This window comes from Rattus norvegicus, chromosome 7 (genome assembly GCF_021556685.1).
Source record: "Rattus norvegicus strain SHRSP/BbbUtx chromosome 7, alternate assembly SHRSP_T2T, whole genome shotgun sequence".
Classification (NCBI taxonomy): Eukaryota; Metazoa; Chordata; class Mammalia; order Rodentia; family Muridae; genus Rattus; species Rattus norvegicus.
This window is the reverse complement of record NC_141540.1, coordinates 109,363,193-109,382,855: the sequence shown is the minus strand read 5'-3', so window position 1 is coordinate 109,382,855 and position 19,663 is coordinate 109,363,193. Positions and strand designations below refer to the sequence as shown.

The 19,663-nt window shown below is 42.3% G+C and overlaps 1 protein-coding gene and 1 long non-coding RNA gene across 4 annotated transcripts in view; both read left to right on the top strand.

Annotated features, from left to right (window-relative positions):
* LOC148004832 (uncharacterized) overlaps positions 1 to 19,663 on the top strand; it is a 227,407-nt gene that overhangs the window by 38,158 nt on the left and 169,586 nt on the right. The window lies entirely within an intron of this gene.
* The window catches only part of LOC148004833 (uncharacterized), a 30,602-nt gene that overhangs the window by 519 nt on the left and 10,420 nt on the right, over positions 1 to 19,663 (top strand). For 2 of the 3 annotated variants that reach the window (XR_015625643.1, XR_015625644.1), the window contains one exon: positions 17,063 to 17,222. The exons of the other annotated variant lie outside the window; for it this stretch is intronic. The gene's annotated coding sequence lies outside the window, so the exon portion shown is untranslated. The remainder of the gene's footprint in view (positions 1 to 17,062; positions 17,223 to 19,663) is intronic. 3 annotated transcript variants of the gene reach the window in all.

The following is a 19,663-nucleotide window of genomic DNA, read 5'->3' as shown; positions in this document are numbered from 1 at the left end:
GTAGATGGCCTTTTCATCACATGCTCTCACTGGCTGGAGAGGGGTTGGAGCTCTTTTATAAAGGCCCTAGTCTCATTTAAAAGATGATTGGTTCTTAACATCTCTTAATAACTCTACCACCCAGGCCCATCTTATTGGCAATTAGGTTTCAACATGGTAACAGAAACTCAGAGGTTAAGAGCACTGGCTTTTCTTCTATAGCACTAGAGTGGGTTTCCAGCACACACACTGAAGCTCAGAACTGTTTATAATTCTAATTGCAGGAGAATATGACACCCTTCTCTGGCTTCTGAGGGCAACAGGTACACAGGTGATACATATGCATACATGTAGAGAGAATACTTATATACAATAATATATACATATGTATGTACATGAGTACATACATACATACATACATACATACATACATACATACATTTAAGATCCAGGCTGTAACAGAAAGTTTTGTGAGATTTGTAGGACTGTTTGCTTCTTTATCATTTCAGTGGGACCAGGCCATCTCCCCTGCTTTTCTAACCTCTGACCCTCTTGTCTTGACTCATAATCAGAAGCTATGTGTATGCCGTTATTAAATCCTTTGTCAAACTGATTTCAAAACAAGGCTGGGAAGTGAAGAATGGGAAAACATTCTTAGTGTCTCACCACTAGGAGGGTGGTAGGATATGAGTGGACAAGTACTCTCTTTGTCATGTTAAAATAAGAGACAATACCAATGACCAACTGATTTTTATGAAGTACTGTTGGGTAGAGAGGGAAGTGCTTTACTATGAACCAAAAAAAACAAAGAACAAAACAAAACAAACAAAAAATCAAAATCAATCCAAAACACAAAAAATTCCTTGAAAACAAACAAAACCAAAAAACAAACAGAACAAAAGCAACCAAAAATCCCGTCTTACGTATATATACTTTCAGTTCTTGAAATTTAAGTTATGTTACTACCTGTCTATAAAGAAATGTTTACAAATATACGATTTGCATGGTTTTCTGAAACATTTGGAAAAATTAAAATGCCCATCATCAGGGAGTCAATTGAACTAACAATGACATGGCCAGTCAGTTGATGACTTTTAATGACTTAGTAAAACTGACAGAGACTGAGTAGCACATGCCATGTACAAGATGTTATTCAGAAGACAAAGTCAAAAAAAGGTATCTACATGACACATGAATGTAAAACTATGCTAAGTACATGAAGTTAGTGATAATAGATTACATATTGCAAGATTCCATTTATATAATTTTAGAAAAATAGGCAGCTCCACTAATAGAGTCTTACTGAAACATGACTCTACCATGTGTATTGGTTTGCTTCCTGTTGTTATAATAAGACAGCATGGCCAAAAGCAACTGTGAGAGGAAGGGATTTATTTTATCTCATACTTCCAAACCATCACTGAGGGAAGTCAGGACCTCGAGGCAGGAATCTAGAGCAGAAACTAAGAAGAAAGTTGGACAAGAAGACGTTTTGTTTACACGGTGTGATGGTTAGTTCTCATTTGTAATCACCGGGGAGACACACTTCTGAGTAGGTCTCAGTGTGTTTCCAGAGAGGGTTAACTGAAGAGGGAAGACTCCCCATGAATACAGGGAGTACTTTGCCATTGCTTGAGAGTCCCAGACTGAACAAAAATGGACCAAGGACTGAGTACACAATGTGACCATCCACCTCATACTCCTATTGCCAGTCCTTCCTCTCAACTGCAAGCCCATTAAAACCTTTCCTCCCCCATGCCAGCTATTTGGCCATAACAATAAATACAAATACACACAGTCACAGATTTTTAAAGGGCACATGAATTATGTTAGTATTTCGGGTTAAAGGGAAATATCTTTGAGAGGAGTCTTAGAATTGAAATGCTTCTTTGCTCAAGCTGGGACAAGCCACCTCTATTAGCATTTCTTTCTTTTTCTGAAATTGGACAGTGTTGCAGACATTGGCCATTCTTCATTGACTTCCCTCATACATGGTATATGCAGATTTTCACAATTCCTTCCTATTTTGGTGATGGCAAACTAGGAGTAGAGAGCCTTGTAGCACTAAGTGAAGGAAGATATCATGTGATAAGCACCAGAACCTGGGAACTATGTTGAGAAGTGTACCAGCCCTCAGGATGTTGGAAAGCACTCTACAGCAGAAACGCCATCTATAGTTTTGTGTATTAGATTGTTCTGTATTATGTCACAACTCAAAGATCTCTGTGCCTCAAAGATAAATAGCTGGTGTAATTCATACATGTGTATAATTTTCAGCATTATTGAAATCATTCATAGTCTTTTCCTTTTTTAATTACAACAATTTAGTTCTTTCCCTTTGGGATCAAACCAGCTGGCCATAGTGAAGGAAGGAGGAAGCAGCACTGACTTTTCAGTTTTGTTATGGATTAGTTCTGGCTATTTTCTTTCCTGTTGGCTGGGGATAGATTAGAGGAAGGAGCTGCTTTTGTGTCTCAGTCCTGTCAGGAGAACTAATTATGTGCCTCTAGGAATTCACAATTCTTCAATGAGTCTTCTTGTGTAAAAAGGAAAAGAGACCACATCCCTTGTGGGCTGTCATGAAGATCAGATGTAACAGTGAGTTCCGTATGCCCTTAAGTTGAAAGGCTCAGGTGTTCCTGCATGGAAAACAGTCCCCAGATGTGGGAGGCTCACACAGTGCCCAGCAGGAGGAATAGCCTCAGAGCTTGTTTCTCTGGCCTTCCCCACACATCTCTGGGTCAGCTTTGATCTTCTTTCTCTTTAGAAATAGAGCTTTACTTGATGGTTAATGTCCATGTAGAGACTGATCTGTGAAAGAGGTATCCACCTGCCTTCATGCCTGCTTGCTGAATTCCATTAATGAGAAAGATTAAGCTCATATCATGGAGGAAAACAGTGGATTTCAAACACAGCACCTAGAGTCCAGAGAACTGTCACAAGACATTGCCCTCCGGTTCACCAATTTCTCTGTAAATCACTTATTTTCTGATGCTCTATACTTTCCTATAGCTCCCTAGTTCCTCAGTCTCCTATGAAACATGCATTTAAGCATCAATCATGGCATGCATCCTGATTCTGTGAATTTTGTATTTTGTGTACTTTTGCGTATCAGGACTTAGTATGACCTTTCTCCCCCCATTAGACTTCTTATTGGCAGTTTGTTTTAGCAGGCCCAATTAGTAAGCCCTCAGAAGGGAACTCTGATATTCCTTCACAGGCAATCCCATGACACTGTCTTAGTGGTCCCTGGCATTTTGGTTTCGTATTTCGTGGCATCTGTTGGTTCCTATTATCTGAGTTATTCTGTTTAGAACATGAGAAGTGTTGCTTGAACTCAGCTGCAAATCAGGCACCCGAGACTTGTGGTTTCATGCTATTTCTTCTCACCTTCAGTGCAATTCTGTGGCTTTTCCAAAATGAAATGCAAACACACAGCCATCTTCTCCTCGTGGCTCTTGGCAATGCTCCAAGGCTCCTATCCTCTTCAGTGAAAATGAGTTTTCTGAATTCTCTCCCCAGATCTTCCTAAGCCCCTGTGGCTTCTCCTGCTACACAATATGTGGAGGTGTGCTTGTGTGCAGCAGACTGGATAAAGGTCAGACACTTACCTCTGGAGGATGTCTGTCTTTAGTCACCTTCACCTTCCTTTGTAGATACACCCCTGTCTTAGGGAATGCTTGTCCTTGTGATTCTCTGACCCACTTTATCAAGGTCATCACCTGAAAGGCCAGGATCACACATGTCCCTAAGAAATGCCTGAGCTGCATTTCATTTCAGAATGTAATATTTTTGAAAGACAATTCCTTTTCCTCTTTCTCCTCTTCCTCCTCCTCTTCCTCCTTGACAACCTCATATATGTATACAGTGTATTGTAGTCATGCTTACTGTTTACTGCCCCGTAATTCTTTCTCACTCACACTGTCCCTTTCTTTTTCCCACCTAGGCCTCTCCTATTATATATCCCTGCTCCCTGCACCATGTGACTGTGTGAGTGTGTATGTGTGTTTGTGTGTATGTGTGTGTGTGTGTGTGTGTGTGTGTGTGTGTGTGTGTCCTATTAAGTGTAATTATGGTTGCTGGCAAGGCCCTATTTACTGGAACATGGACAACTTAGGACAACGTACAGGTAGTTATGGGACTGAAGAAAATGGCTCCTCTCAACAACCATTAACTATCCAAACCTCCTCCAGCTTATGTAGAACCTCATGAGTCCCTCCTTCACTCATGGTGGAATGTTGAGGGGGCTGATCTAGTTCTCGCCTTGTTCCTACAGCTACAGCTGGTGTGTTTTCACTCTTGCCATGACCATCCCCTGTCCACAGCACCCACCATCTCTGCAGTTCTTTCTGCCTGTCTTTTTGTGACATTCCTCTGAGCTCTGGAGAGGCGAGATCTACTCATGTGGCAGAGGGGCTGGGGTGAAATGCATTTGTATTTCACCTTCCACTCATTTCCGCCTTGAATACTTTGGAGATTCGTCATACAGAGCCAATTAGAAGCTTTATAAGTTCTGCTTCTTGTCCTGCAGCCTATTGTATGATCCTTTTCCTGCCTTGTTTTCATTTTCTCATGACTACCTTATTCTCTGTATGATCCTGGCATTGTCCTATGTAATTCAGAGACATTAAGGACATCCAGAAATTGTCCCACATATAGCTGCTCATCTGATAACACTCCATTTAATTCTACTTTTAAGAGTGGAGAATTTATGTTGGTCTATTTTCAAATTCATCAGCACTTTTGTCATTTGGTGCTGGAGAATTTAGACAGGCTCTCATAGAGCTAGGAAAACCTAAATTTTACTATATGTAATTAGGGGTGGCCCTGAGCTCATGATCTTCCTGACTCCACCTCCACATGTTTGGATGACAGGTGTGTGTTATCATGTGCTTTTAATTCTAGAGTTTTCTTCAGGTTCCTCTACATATTTTGCATTTCTTTGTGGAAATACCTTATCTGTTCAGTAATTTAGATTCTATTTCCTTTTAGTTCAATGGACATATTTATAATAGTTGCTTTAAAACTTTAGTCCACTGAATTTGTACCAGTTTATGTGTTGGTTTGAATGTTGTTGGCCCAGGAAGGGGCATGATTAGGAGGTGTGGCCTTTTGTTGAAGGAAGTGTGTCACTGTGGGGGGTGGGAATGAGACCCTCCACCTAACCATGTAGGAGCCAATCTTCTCCTGGTGGTCTTCAGATGAAGATGTAGAACTCTCAGCTCCTCCTGCACCATGCCTGCCTAGATACTACCATGTTCCTGCCTTGATGATAATGGACTGAACCTCTGAACCTGTAGGCCAGCCCCAATTAAATGTTGTCCTTGTAAGAGTTGTGGTTATGCTGTATGTTCACAGCAGTAAAACCTGAACTAAGAGCTTAGATTTTTCTCTTCAAACTGAATTTGTATCCATGTATTGTTCTTGAGTAACATGTCCTCTTTACATGTCAAGTATTTTAGAATTTTTTAATTGAAAAGAAAATGATGAATTTGTTTGATTTTTTTTTTTGCCCCTTTGGGAGTAGTACCTTGACCTTGTGTTAGTTTTTACTTTGTTAACACTGGCATGTGAAAAAATGTAAGGTCTTCCTTCAGTCTTATGGCTCTGGGAGACTCATTTGCTAGACTACCTCTGTTGCAGATTTTCTTGCTTCAATTTCAGGGTCTGCATCTGCGTGTCCAGTGCAAATGTTACTTCTGGGTCACAACCAGGGCCCTTCTCTTATTTCAGATGACACTGAACTCATTATGCAGTGTTAACAATCCTCCTCCTGTTGCACTTGGTCAGAATTTCAGCTCCCTGAACCCTGATTCACCTCTGGTATCTCCCTTCCACTCTGTGAATTAATAATCCTGCCTGTCCATTGCCTGGGAAACCCAGAGGCTAGGAGTTACTCTCCACATCATTTACCATTCTCACCTCCAAAGCCCTGCTCCAAATATCCATGTTGCTCACTCTCTAAGTGAAGCTCTAGGCCAGGCTTGGTGTCCACTACACAGTCAAGGTTGACCTTCTCAGAGATGCAGGGAAATTATGAGTCTCACCTGTGAATTTACCTCACTCAGGGATTTCAGTCCTGTGGTGCCCATTTCCTCACATAGATGTTTTGTGATCATTTGTGGCTGCAAGGTCAATTTTACCATCCTAGTAGAAGTTCCAAACTGGTCATTTGATGATGGCCTTGCTATTATGTTCTGGGTAGCTCTTTCTAATGGACTGACGTTGTTTCTGCCTTCAGTCCTGCTAAACTCCGGGAATGAATCTCAAGTTCCTATCTTTAAGAATTTGTTTGGTCTCAAATTCAATACCAGAAAAATTGAGTGTAGGAAATAGAAATCAATTCGAGTATTTTAAGTAAAAAGGAATTCAGTGCTCACAAAATCACCGTGTTGACTCACTCCCAAATCATCATAAAATTGATTCACCAGGAAAGCTTCTATTTCTGAAGCTGCCAGGGGAGCTATTCTGAATTCAAGGGCTTTTGCTTCCAGTTCAAATGCCACTGGATAATTAGAAACTGGAGAACAAAGCCCAAGATGTATTGCGGAACATTTTATCCTAAAACCTTCCAGAAGGGCAAAGAAGTTGCTTCACTGTGTCTCCATATTTCATACTTACTGGGATGCGTATAATGAGTACAGCTTAATTTGTACTCAGACCTTAGCTGCAAGGGAGCCAATGCAATGTGGATTTTTAGTTTTCTAGACTTCTCTAGAATGGATCAGAAGACAAGAGTTTGAGTGGCTGATCTATGGTTTCCAGTACATATTCTCTGTTCAGAATTTCTTCTTCCTCCCTCTGAACTCATCTTCAATGTTACCTTCTCTTCTGGGTTCACTTGATAATTTAATATCATATGGTTCACACACACACACACACACACACACACACACATACACACACACTAAAATGTGTTTTTACAAATAGTTATATAATTGTGTATGTTTTTCTTTTTTATCATGGACTGGGGGAAGCCCTTTTGGTTAGACATAATGATGTATGTGTTTCCTTTCCACCCACAATGTTCTAGTTCAGCATCTGACACATGTCACTTGATACAAGTTTATTGAATGAATGAATGAATGAATGAATGGAAGGAATAGTAGTGATGATCTACTTTCAAATCACATAACATGGGAAGACCCCAGAGGTTGACTGACTTTCAACTGAGGCAGGCTTTTGGCTTACCCCACATCCTGATAATTATGTGAAAAAAAAAGCAGTAATGATTGAAAAATTTCAGTCAGGTAGTTATCTGGAGCTATGAAGAGGAGATAAATAACAGAGTGGATGAATTCCAAGGGAACTTCTAAAACATTCAGTCACCGTGGGTGTGTGTAATTGCAGTCTCAGGCCCTGGGGGCCCCTCAGAGGCCCGGATCTAGGCTTTCAGATGGTTCATAATAAGTCACTTAGCACCTGGCGATTTCTTATCTGTGAGCTGGAAGAGGAAATACTCTCCTGGGAGGAATCCATGAATGTTCCAGGCAAATGGCTTTGCTTGCAGTGGCTGAGATAGATGGTCTACCTCACCTAGGCAAACTCCCTGCTCCCCAGTGCAGCCCTTCTCACTCCCTGGCCCGTCATTAGATCCAGCCCATTACCTGCCTCCAAGAACTCAGTAATTGTGCCAGGGCCTGTTTCAGGTCCCAGTCGGCTCATTGGATTGAATGCCTGGTGCTGTGTGCCACTGGGAAATTTGAGTGTGTATACGTAGGTTACCTGTCCTCTATTTGATCAATGACTCACCCAGGATCCTAGTGTGGAGAGCCACTCAGGGATCCTGGAACTCTTGCCTGCTCTTCCATAGATGGTGCCCAATGGCAAAGAATGTGGATCCTTTAGGCCAGGATGACACAGTCACCTAACCTTCTTACAGTGCAGCTAATCTGAAAAGAGCAGGCACCAAATGCCTGGAGTTGGTTATTGAGACATTTTGAAGGTTAGTTTTGTAGCACTGGCTTCTGGGTCTCCCAAGGTGGGACAGCCAATTGAAATAGGCAGCATCTCTGAGGAAGACAAGACTTTCTAGTGATCCCATTACTTTTTGGTCATTCTCCTGTTAGCAAGTCTTCAGTCACACTCTGTATGTAGCCCTATAATCTCACTGGAACCCAAGGATAAAGGTCTTTTCTTTGCCATTGGGACCTTATGAGGAAGGGGCAGGTGTCATTTCTGTCTCTTCAGAGAAGGAATTCTAAAAATAGCAATGTTTTACCAGGTTCTGTCCAGATCCTTCAGCCAGGGAGGTCTGATTGGGTCGTCAAAAGTTCTGTCTTTGCATCTGGAACTGACTCAGGGTAACCATGCCCATTGTTCAGCCAAGGGTCATGTTAATGTTTGGGTAGAAGAATGCATTTATGTGTACAGGAAGCAGGGAGCACTGTGCTGGCCTGGGTGATTCTGGACGGCCAGCACAGAACTGGAAAGAAGTGAAAATGATGTCCCTAGATTGCAGAGGGGAGTCAGGTGCTAGATTAGGTGATTCTATCAGAAACTTTGCACCCCACTCTTCTTCAAGCCCAGCAACCTGAGCCAGCCTTCTGTGTTTCAGACAGGAAGGTGAGTTCTTAGGAAAGTCTTTGTGAATAGGCTAGGTTAGTTTAGTTGCCAATCATGGCGATTTTGACTATGCTTATGCATTTCACTATTCTAGAGAGTTAATCCTGCCACCATCTTATACTCTGAGCTTCTATCATGTGCTACTGTTGCATTAAATCCTTTATGGAAGTCGTATTAACATTCAACATTTGCAACAGCTCTTGAAATAATAGGTGAATTAGGCAGGGTTCTCTAAAGCCACTGAACTTATATATTTCCTCTAGATTAAGGAGATGTATTGTAATGACTTACAATCTATAGTCTAACAAACCTAGCAATGGGCAGCTGTGAATGGGAAGTCCAAGAATCTAGTAGTTGTTCAGTCCCAAGAGGCTAGATGTTTCAGCTGCTCTTCTGTATAATCTGGATCCTGAATTCCAACAGATGTGCTGGCAAGTATGTGCAAGCAGGTGAAGAAGGGTGAGCCTTCCTTCTTCATTCCTCCTCTGCAGGCCTCCAGCAGAAGGTGTGGCCCAGATTAAAGGTGTGTAGCACCACACCTGGATTTGGAACTTGCTCTGTCCCAGGCTGGGCTTGATCTCAGAGATCTGCTTGCCTTGGTCTCCTGGGATTAAAGGCATGCACTACCTTCCCTAGGCCTAAGCTTTTCATGGCCTCTATGCATCAAGAGCTGGATTAAAAATGTGCCCTCCATTCGAGGGTTGTAGCTCATTCCAGATGTAGTCAAGTCGACAACCAGGAAGATCCACCACAATAGACAAGTGCTCTTTGCATTTCTACTTACCAATAAGGACACTGATGTCTAGTCTAGAGAGGTTAAGTGACTTTTCCATGGCCACACAGGTAAGGATTCAATCCAAGCCTGTTTATGCCGGGACCAGGGCACTATAACCCTTCTGTGGGTACTTGGTCATTGATACAATCTCAAGTGGGAGACATTTGTTATACTCTCTTTTAATCCTCGTTTCGAATGCTAAGATGCCCTGGGTCAGAAAGCTTTCAAGGATAGCGGACAAGTTAACATTAGCAATTGAGTGGGGATTTTGAATGTATTTTATTTTGGTTCAGGTTTTTAAAGATCAAGAAATAAATAAATAAGTCTCACTTGGCTCCTTTGGGTGATACTGGTGTGGGAGAAGGGACTCTTCAGGGTGAGAAACACGTCCATTCTTTGGTCCTGATTTAGCTAAGTGTAAGAGCAGGCAGCTGGGTATGCCATTTGTTTTCACCAATTTGTTCTCAACAAAGCTTGGAAGCCATCTTTATGCTGCTGCAGCTGTGTTAAACAAATGACAGGCAGAATGGACTCATGGGCTGCGACTCAACTTTTGAAAGGACCCATCTGGACCGGTTCATCAGGTGAGGGGTCTTGCAGGCCCATTTGCTCTGGGCATGTTTCAAAGCCAATTCTGCTAGCTGCACTGGCCAAGCTTCTACCTCCAGGGAAACTGGTACCTTTGACATCTTCATTGCCTCTTTCCTGAGACATGAACCTAGATGGGGATATCTGCAGGCAGCGTAATCAAACTGGAGGGCCTAAGCTCTCTGCTCAGCAACAGACATAAGAAAGGTAGACTGTTTCTCAGAGAACATTTTTTTTTAAGTGAATGGAATATGAGTGTCCCTCTCTTGTCTAAATAGATATTCTAAAAGGTCACCTGTGTCCAATAGCCATACAGTGGTTAAACTTTTTTCATTTATCTTTTTCCCATTTACTTTCCAGTGTGTGTGTGTGTGTGTGTGTGTGTGTGTGTGTGTGTGTGTGTGTGTGCATGTGTGGTACAATCACAGGTAAATAGATGCTAGATGCTGGGGGGTGCATACAAGGCAAGACTCTGGAGCTGCAGGATCAACCAAACAGGTGTAGTTCAATTTGCTCATAGTCGCTATAATTGGGGAGCACCTCTATAGATCCGGGGAGCCAGGGAGCACCTTAGGGAGGTGATGGGACAGGAGAAGCAGGATGGGAAGCACTTTGTAGGGGTGGCAGAAAACTCTGACAAAGATTCTACAAGTAGCAATTTGTGAATGGAGGTGTTTGATACGTCCACATTAGAGAAACAGGAGCCTGTGTGGTTGGTATGTGGTGGGAAGAGTTGAGGTGAGCAGGGAGGCAGCACATGACTCAGAACTTATAATTCCAAGTTTGAGGACCAAGTTCATGAAGAGAGAAAACACACCTCCTAGGCTGGTATTTCTGTAGAAAGATAAGGGCTCAAGCAAGCCCCTATTAGAGAGGTCAAAGGTCAGTGGGAATGTTCTGCTGTGGACCTGGAAGGCCTGCAACTAGCTATCTTCTACTGACCATGGGCTTTGAGCAAGTTCTGTCTTCTGGCCTCTGATTACATTTTGTCTGTCTATGTGGAGAGTGATGGCCAGTCTGGGGAAGGAAAAGAGGTCAGCCTCTTTGCGACAGAATCTGAAAGGATAAAAATCTAGGGAAATGCCATTGGACAGTTGAATTGTTGTTGAAATAGTTGAGTGGAGGTCACTTCCAGCCCACGTTCCAGACAAGTGGCAATTCTGCCAGCGATGGCTAGAATGATGGAGTCTGGTGTGGTAGTGCTGGGCTGAGACAGGAGGTAGCGTGCATCCATCTGCAGGAAGGTCAGAGTGGTCCAGCTGGAGGCTGTGCTTTGGGAAGGAGGCCTGGAGCTCACGGGCCATGAACCCTCTGGACTTGCCCTTTCGCCTCCATGATGCAATGAATGACTGGATTGTGCTTTGCCTCTCTCTGGGCATGGGGAAAGCACTCATTTTGCCTGCCAGGGCCTAGTTAATGAAAACAAGCACAGAGGATTTAATTAAACACAGAAACTGCTTATCACAGAGAGCCGCTGTTCTTGCAGCTGCTCTTCTTGGGTCCGGGGTCTCTTTCTATGATGGTGGCCTCTCAATGAAGCCTTGCCATGTAGATTTCCAGCCCTTAGGCTCTACCTGACCCTGACTACTGTGGAGCAATGCTGACCACAGCTCAGCTTTCATGCTGACCCACTCTATTTCAGTTTGAATACGACTATGCAACCACCAAAGAGCTGTGCTCGCTGCTTCCCTGCTCCGCTGCTAAGACCCAGAGCACGAAAGCAGACTCTGGCACCTAAGGGAGTTGCTCAGGTCCTTTTTCTCTCATGAGAGGTAACAAGCACAGCTGTGAACAGTACCTATCCTGAGGCTGGCTTTGAGTACTGAGTATCATCACCTTCTTGCAGTCTAGCCTCAGGAAGCTCTTCAGAATCTTTAGGCCTCAGTTCTTTTCATTACATAGTGATAAGAAACTGTTTTTCATTAAGGCTCCGTAAAAAATGAAGATATTTAGTTCCTACAAACCCCATTGGATGGGAGGTGGCACAGAGTAGGCACTTTGTATTCTGCTGCAGCCAGGCAGTACTTTAAGTTATGAGTCATTAAAATATTAATTGGTGAGAAATGTTACTTCCATTATTGGTTAGTGCATTAAATGAGAGAGAGAGAGAGAGAGAGAGAGAGAGAGAGAGAGAGAGAGAGAGAGAGAACTGCCTCTCTGCAGAATCATCCTCTATTTAGTATTTGACGACTCAGCAATAGTAAAAACAGCAATCAGAAAACCTTATTCCAGCTGAGCATGATCCTTGAAGGACACTGGAAGTCCCTCCCCCAGGGCATGCTGGTTGCCACAGTTCTCAGGACATCAATAAGAGTCCACTTTCCTCTGAATCCCTGGGCAGTCTTTAATGTCCATTCCCCCTCCTAGTGGGCCAGAGCCCATGTAACCAGCGGCGATCTTTGAGAAGCATATAAAGTCTCAAGAAGAACACTAGTGAGACAGGTGAAGAACTGAGTCTGATTTCTGCAGGACGAGTTCATTCGTCAAGTTCTAAGTTTCTACTTTTGGACCCTTCTCTCCCTCCCAGAAACTCTGTAATATCTGAACCTCCGGCCACCATCCTTGGGCCAAGGCATCTTGGTATAGTTTTGTCTGACTGTATGGATGTTGTGATACCTTAAATATGACACAGTTAGAATGAAAAATTAGAACAGTTGTATTAATATACTATAATATATACATAAGATGCTCATATATATACATACACACATACATATTATATTTCTCTCTTTTGAATCATTAAATGTTACTGGGTTGAAACTTTGACTGAAGCTATAGGAATGCAGGCTGAAGGTAAGAAAGACCCACTGGATACCCATGTGGACATATCCACTTCTGTAGACCTTTTTCCATCACCCACTGGACACCTACCTGAATGCCTGTGTTGTTTGGTATAGACCATCCATTCTTTTCAGGATTCCAGGAACTGTCTTATTGGGCTCTTCAGCTCTTCCCAGGTCTTGCAGGAAGAAATTCCAGTATCCTATAAAAGTTCTTCTCTTCATAATTAACAGATTTTGTTGTCTGCCCTTTCCCAGGTACTCCATGCTGGGGTACCGCCTGTATTCTATTTCAGAACACGTTCAATGGAACCTTTACCTCTCATCAGAACTAGTAATTCTCAGACAGGTTAGATTGCCTTTGAGCATGAACCATTGGGGGAGGTGGGCTCACACCCAGAAGGGTGTTGTATAAAGAGGACTCTGCATTGTCTAATTCTGAAGTTAGTGCTAACTCTTCACAGGGAGGACCCTGACACTTTTTCTGAAAGTTAAGTGTCTCTCCTTCATGTAGATGTCACCCAGCCCATGTACCAGGGACCACTTGGTTTGCAATCAAGACTCTGGATTTGGTTGGAACTTAGCTATTCTGAAAATCCCATATTGGGCCTGGTTCTCAGCTCCCTCTGCCCTCTTACGAAAAGGCTCTCTCTATGCTGCTGAGGAAGAGCTGTAAGTCTTACATTCACCTCCGAAATCTCAGCCATTTATTTTTCCAATGCACCTAACAAAGCTTACATAGGCCTTCAACTCCAATGTTTTTCAAACAACTGTTCCATTGTCAGTGACTATTCTCCACAATTAACGTGTCCCATAAGTTGACAAGTGTTTTCCTTCACTATCCTATTCCAATCACCGTCAGTCGTAGCTTCAACACTCGGGTTGCTAGTTTGCATGGGCTGTGAGTCAGTCCTACCAGAATTGGGGGTCTCTGTCAACTTATTAAACTTAACTGCACATTGAGTTTTTACTTACACTTTTGCACTACTTAAGCATCCAGTACGACAGACAGGGCTTCCAGGGAGTCACACCCAGGTAGAGATTAGGATTCAGGGGTTCCTTCTGAAGAGACAGTGATGCCAGTATCTAGGGAAGAACAGAGAAAGGGTCACTATAAGGAAACCTCGACTGTGAGGTGTCTTTAGCCTCAGCATCTCTGTGGCTGAATTAGTTTAGTTCACATGGTTCTCAATTGGGGAAAGAGGTGGGGCTTTCATACACTGGTGCCAACCATTCAGTGATGAGTGTCACTCTGGGAAAGTGGGAAAGGGACAATAACATGGATGAAGTCACTCTTGTCTTCATCCCCTCCCCCCAAAAGGCTACCATGGCTATTCAATATGATATTTAACATAATTAAAATTAAATATAAGTAAATAAGATGAGTTCTCAGGTCATACTGGCCACATTTCAAGTGCTTCATGGCCTCATAGGTCATTTAAATGGCTTGGGCTTGCCAGTCACTGTGGGACGTTTGCTTAGATAGAGACAACTTACCAAATGTGAGGGTTAAAATTTGTAAGAGATGGTCAGTTTCAGCTATTCTCCGGTCATAGGGCTCTCTCTTTCAGGGTCCTGAAGGTGACCAAACAAACTCTTCAGGGAGTTCCAGTTTTGTCCCTCAGTCACATGAACATCTTGAAATTCTCTGAGGATAATCTCAGCTCCTCAGTCCCTATTTTCTAGTTGGCCAATGCAATGAGGGAAAAGTGACAAAATCCTGGGCTCATGTGTCCCTCTCCGTAGAGTCTTGATCCCTATCCTGTAAATGACCAATTTCCCAATGGTTTTACATTGTTTTTCTCTAAATGATCCAATTCCCTGACTTTGCTTTGCTTAGTTAGGTAAATGCATGGATTTGCAATGAACTAACTTGGCATCACATGGATTTGTTATTGTGTGGTCTACCTAAGAAAGTAAATACATCTGGGTTTCTCTACTATGGTATTAGTGTATTTGAGCTGCAAAAACAGAACCTCATAGGCTGAGTGACTTAAGAACAACAAAGATTTATTTTTTGTAACTTTGTGGACAATAAGCCTAAAATAAGGTCAATTTGGTGTCGGGGGAGAGCCTGTTCACATAGATGGCACATTCTCGCTGTGCCCTCACAGGGTATAAACAGCAATGTTCTCTGGAATCTCTTTAATAAGGGAGCTAACCCTCTTCGTGATGACTCTGCCCACATGATTTATTTGCCTTCCAAAGGTTCTATTTGTGGAAATGACCTTGAGAGTTAAGATTTCCATATATGAATTTGGGGAACACACATTCAGACCAAAGTATATGTGGCATTTATCATGCTTTTCTTTTTTTTTAATCATGCTGCTTTATTTTTCTACTACTTGAAGATCTACCCTTGTCCTCATTTTTTATCCTTCAAGTTCCCTCTGATTTAAATGACTTATAAAGTTATTATTTATCTGGTAAAAATCCAGAGTGTATATTAAAAGCATAGCAGAGGAGAAGACCTCAGAGAGTGATAGAACAGAATATCTCACATGTTCCTTTGGCCCCCACACATACCCAGGCATGCATACCGACTCATGTACACACACACACACACACACACACACACACACACACACACACCAGTTTGTATATACAAAATAAATAGCAGGTGCGGCTCCATCTTCTGTGTTCCCATAATATCACATAACCTTCCAACTACAACACTCACCGCATGTTGGGAATATGTGAGCAGTATGTGGCTTCCTGATACAATACGATGGCTTGCTACAGTAGGTCAGGGGTTAACAGTGCAGACTCAGTCATGACTGTCACTTTAGAGGCTAAAGATACTCTTCAAAGAGGGTGGGATCCTATAGAGCTGAATGCCAAGTACCAAAATATTCATAAAACACAGTGGGGAAGTAGCTGAGGTGGCTCTCTGATGAGGCAGTGATAGAAAGCTCTTCCGGTAATCCCACATGGGCAGCAGGGTGAGGGTATCCATGCCTTTGATTCCTGATTCACGCTGCTTATAGCCTGGCTGACTTGCTGCGCCCTGGGGAGATCAAGAGACCAAGCCTAAAAATATTGCTTTAGAAAACAGGACTCAAGGGCATACGAGTGCTCTGGATTGCGATGGGATAATAGTCACCTGAAAGACATTGTGGCATTCTAGAAAAGGAAGCGAAGAGATTTGAGTCTGGAATTGACCACTGCAGGCCCCGGTGAGCTTATTCTTACATACCCATGTTTCTATCATTAATCTATTGCCCAGTAGTCTTTTCCCTGTAGACGTTGGGAGTGTATGGAACAGAGCTGAAGGGGAAGCCCTTGCAAAGCAGCTCCTCTATGAGTGGAGCTTCAGGGTTCCCCTTCAGCAAGGGGAAGTACAGGGCTGGGGTTGATGTTTGCTTTGCAACAACTAAGGACAGAATATGGGGCCAGGTGAGGCTTGATGGAAAGTTCGTATGTACGTGTGTGAAGGCAGAGATGGCACAACCTTACCTGCATCCTGAGGAGGTAAGGCAGTGAAGTTACGGGAGTGTGGCTTGTCTGATGAATAGTGTGAAGATCTAGGGGAGGGGTAGAGGGAACACTAGAGAGAAGGAGAAGGGACGCTCCCAGAGGCGGGGCTTTCTAATATAGGATTTAGAGGATGCAGTGAACCCAGAGGGTTTAATTAACCAGTGACTGAGTGGCTGTCAGGTTTTAAGCAGACGTGGGGTGTGTTAGAGGATCCATTGTGAATACTTGAAGCAGTGGCTATTGAAAGTGGAGGTGTCTATTGGGATATGGTGGATTTCTGGATGATGTCAAAGATAGATGAAGTGGGGATGGGAGGGAAAACAGGAAGACCCAGGGAGGGCTGAAACTCTGTCTTGAATAGCTGGAGGGACAGTTACTATTTACAGAATCAACGAAGACTATAGAGAAGATCTGGAATGTAGTTTTGAATATGCTATTTCTGCGATATCCGTACAAGTCTAATGTCAAAGTGAATAATAACCTGGTCTGCACATTCTTCTGTAGCCTGATCTTACCACACAGCATAGCAGAATTTTCTCTCTGGTTCTGCTACATGCATACTGAGAATACTCATGAGCCTTAGCCCAGCTTGTATCCTGTGCCTACATTTCTTCATTAGAAAAATAAATTGCAATAACATGATAATCACATTTTCTGCTATCCCATTACACTTTTAGGGAATCAATGCGTGTAAAAGGTTATTATTATTAATTCGTGGGAATGTTGGACTTGACCCAAGGTTTATAGAGAGAATAATTCGCACCCGTGGGAGTAAGCTTTGGCTATCAGGAGCTGAGAGGGGCCTGGGTGGAGAAGAGAACCACTGAGCAAATTAAGTCTGTTTATCTCCCGGTCCCTCTTATTCATCTCACAACGCCGTATCTATTCATTGTGACAGCCATATTTTCTAATTAGAAGATTCAGCGTTCTCGGGAAGAAACTCTTGAGTGGCTAAGGTATCTGTGGAAACTCTCATTAGATCTGGGAGAATAGAAGGCACTGATTTAAGCTGACGGTGATCTCCTCTGAGCCCAGTTCTAAGTCAAGTGTTGCTGAAGGTGAGTAAAAACCACTAAGCAATTACCAAGCATAGATTTTCGATAACTCATAAAGCAACAATAACAATGATATAGCTACCTCAGAAGTACTTTCCAGTCACGGCAAGATATAACCCCATGGACCACATTGGGTTTCAGGCAGTAAACACCGTCATCAATTTATTGTTAAAATTGGAAAATGTGAGATATTTCAAACTTAGAGAAAGCAAAGGCTTGCACTACAGACCATTTTCTGGTTTTTAACACATGCTAATGTTTGCTATATTTTATATTATAAACATTTTAATTTTACTTGTGTGAGATATATATGATGTGTACCCATGTGTGTGTGTACCCTCTGTACATGTAGAGGAGAGGGTGTTTCGTTTCCAGTTCTAGCACTCCATTACTTCTTGAAGGTAGGGTCTCTTGATGAATCTGGAACTTGGCTGGTGTCCTGCAAGCTTAACAATCCTCCTGTGTCTGCTTCCCACACCCCTCTATGCTGGGGATATGGGTACAGCTACATTGGCCTGCTAAATAGGTACTGGGGATTTGAACTCAGGTTTCCATGCTTGCATGGCAAACACTCTTACCCAGTGAGCCTGTCTCCCCTCTCTCCACATTTTATGTTTTCAGTCAGCTCAGCTGTTTTAATGAATGGCCATTGGCTGGTTGGCTCAGACTTAATTTTTCACAGTTCTGGAGACTGAAGTCATTGGTCAGGAGTTTGACATGGCAAGGTACTGGTGGCGTGGGGCTGATGGGAAGGTTTCCTCTGCGTGGTAGACTGCTATCATTACATGGGAGAAGGTATTGGGGGGAGGGGGCAGGGAAGTTCTCGTTCACCAAAGTTCCACGTTCATTATGTAATTACCTCTCAGAGGCCAGATACAATTACAGCCATGTTGGGGATATGTGAACACTCAGTCCATAACACTGCTAGTTTGGCTTATTGTTCCTTAATAGCCTTATTGAATTTTATTTATGTAACATTAAATTCACTCAGTTTGAATATATGATTCAATTATATTTAGTAACCTTGCCAAGTACAGCCATCACAGTAAATCAATTTCAAGACATCTTTTTTATCCATACAACACGATCACATGTGTCTATATTCATCCCCGTTTCCAACCACAGCTCCCAGCAACCAACATTTTATTTTTGGTTCTGAATTTTGCTTCTTCTTGAGTTTCTTGTACAGAATTACATAATACGAGGCTTTTTGTGTCTGACTTATTTCACTTAATGTCATGAAAATGAACCTCATCTGGTGCTGTGGCGTGAATCATGATTGCATTAAAGTTATTTTATCAATTTATTTCTTACATGTCTATGCACATGCATGTCAAGATGTGTATGGAGGTTGGAGGACCAGTTGGAGGAAGCAGTCAGCTTTTGTCCTTCTGTCATTTGGTTCTGGGGATTTGTCAGATCTGGTGGCAACTGCTTTTACTCAATGAACCATCTCAACTCTTTATTGCTAAGACCTATTCAATTTACTGGATACATTACACTTCGGTGATCTATTCTGCCATTAATAGACAGGTAGCATACTTGTAATATTTTTCTATTTGAACAAGTCTGGGGTGAATATTCACATGTCTTTCAACATTTCCCTTGCTCTTGAGAAGATAACTAAGAGTAGATCAGTGGTTCCTCTAAGGTCTGTGCCTAACAGTCTAGAAACTGCTGGAATGTCTTTCAAAGTATTTGCACAATGTCCTTATCACTAGTTGTGTACCATTACCCATTTTTCTACATCTTCAGAATTTATTTTTAATCCTTTTCATTTATTATACTTACTCTCTGTGCAAAGGTATTTTACAGTGGTTTTGTTACATTAGCACCTGCATGTCTAAATTAGCCATTTCTTAACTGATGACATTTCTATACATAATTTCCCTTTCTTTGATTGTTTTGTGTTATGGGATATATGTGTAAATTATTTGTAAATTATGGCTGAGTCCTTTCTTGAGTATGAATTTTTCAAATATTTTCTGCCAGTCAATTGTTTTATATACTTATTTGCTTATGACAGTCATTTGAAATTAAAATATTTGTCAGTGTAGTGGGATACCTTTCTTTAGTCCCAGCACTTGGGAGACAGAGAACAGCAGATCTCTGTGAGTTCTAGACCAGACTTGTCTATATAGTGAGTTTCAGGATAGGCAAGGTGACACAGTGAAAACTTGTCTCAAAGTCATATCTATCTATCTATCTATCTATCTATCTATCTATCTATCTATCTATCTACCTACCTACCTACCTACCTATCTATCTATCTATCACACATACACACACATATATATTATATGTACATACAGTTGTACATGTCAGGAATACTAGGCATGCACTGTCACATTTTTACCTGGGTGCTGGGGATCTGAACTCAGGTCCTCTGAACTGGGTGCTTTTGCAGGAAGTACTTTACCAGAGGAGCCATCTCTGCAGGAGTC